Source organism: Terrapene carolina, unplaced genomic scaffold (genome assembly GCF_002925995.2).
Source record: "Terrapene carolina triunguis isolate 2854851 unplaced genomic scaffold, T_m_triunguis-2.0 Scaffold758, whole genome shotgun sequence".
Lineage (NCBI taxonomy): Eukaryota > Metazoa > Chordata > Testudines > Emydidae > Terrapene > Terrapene triunguis.
In genome coordinates, this window is record NW_020665109.1 from 1,726 (window position 1) to 3,569 (window position 1,844).

Consider the following 1,844-nt stretch of genomic DNA (forward strand, 5'->3'; position numbering starts at 1 on the left):
AAGGCATTTGGGTGCCTAGTGGGATTTTCAAAAGTATCTGGTTGCCTACACCCATGAGTGTTAGGTGACTAGATGGTTTTGAAAATCCCTCTAGGAACCTAAATACCTTTTAAAAATCTGGCCCAAAGTCTCTTAGGTAGCTTTAAATATCTCATATTTGTACTTCTTGGCACATTGTTTCTTAATTTCCCTTGTTATTCTTCCAAGTCTATTTTGATTCTCCTTTTCTACTTCTGTATATTTCTATATGGCCCATTCTTACTCTTAAATGGTTAAATAAAGTTTATATTTTTGTTTGTTTTTCCCTTGTGTTGTGGAGAGTGCATTATTTAAAAGTACGCTAGTAACACACTACACAAAATGATGGAATAAAGCCTAAGGATCAACCGTTATAACATGTTCTCTATGTTATCAGTGAGACCCAGGTAAATAACTCTTTGGGGATGACGACTGGGGAATCTGTCTATTTACAATTTATGAATTCTTGTTGATCCTGTGAAATTGCTGTATCATTGAATGCATCAGTGTATGTGGAGTTAGCAATCTACTGTTAGGGTTGTGTCACATATTTACCAGAACAGGGAAAATGGAGGGTCATTAACTTTAATAGCGCCCATTGATGTGGAAGCATCTCAGAAAAATGAAGGGTAGAGAAACTGGTCTGACCAAGATTATCTGCAAGGATGAGGTTCATTGGAGCAGGGACTGAACCTGAAGCTCCCAGGTGAGTATGCAAATCACTAGGCTATAGAGTCATTCTCTCTCTCTCTCTCTCTCTCTCTCTCTCTGGCCCACTGAAATTTAAATATTTTATAAAAAGTAGAACAGCTGCAACAGGAGAGAGGCCCTAAATCCCAGTGGTTAGGGCACTCACATGGGAGTGGGGTTCAGGTCCTTGCTCTGGACAGGTGGAGTAGGGATTTAAACTAGGGTCTTCCATATGCATACGAGTGCTGTAACCACTGAGCTATTAAATATTGGAGGGCAGCGTGCTACCTCCTCCTACCTGGTGTAAGCACCTGTCTCCACTAGAGGCTTTCCAGCTGAGAATATCAAGCAGAGATAGGTGCCTCCCTCTGACCTGGATTTAGGCACCTAATCCCCTTTGAAGGGCAGAATCTAGGCTGCACTCATTTCCTTGTCATTGTCTTTTGGTTAGCTGAGGCATCTCTTCGTGCCACATTCTAGCTTCTATGAATCCCATTCTTAGGTGCCTAACTCTCCCCATGCATTATATATGGTTACCCTGGGTGCCTAATTCCAAAGTGCAGCAGTGCACCTAAAGTTAGGTGCTGCAATGCTGAGCCTAAGCTCCCTTTGTGGATATAGCCCTGCATTGCTTACACTCAGGTCACATTTTCCAGCTTTCTCTTACAACCACAAGAGTTACAACCACCTCCCATCCCCCAATGAAAGGTGAGATTTTGATGTAATAACATGAATCCAGAAGCTTGGTCCCTAGGCACAATACTGCCTGTGTCTAAATCCAGCCATGGCTTAGCACATTATCAGGAAGTCTGTAAAATTTTGCTGAGATCAAATCCATGGGGGCTGGGGAGGAATATAAAATGAGCTTCCTCCTCAAACCTTTTCACTTGCCATAAATTTGTCAGCCAAAGGCAATACCTACTGGCAGACGCTGAGCTTCTGAAGGGGATGAGGGTCTAACCAATATAGAAATAGATACAGTTTTCCAGAATCTTTTGGTTATGAAATGTTCAAATATTCAATTTATAAGACATTTTGTATGTGTGCAACTGATTGTTCCTTCCTAAGTGGAGTATGTTGCATTTGTCTTTATTGAATTTCATCCTATTTACTTCAGACCATTTTTCCAGTTTGTC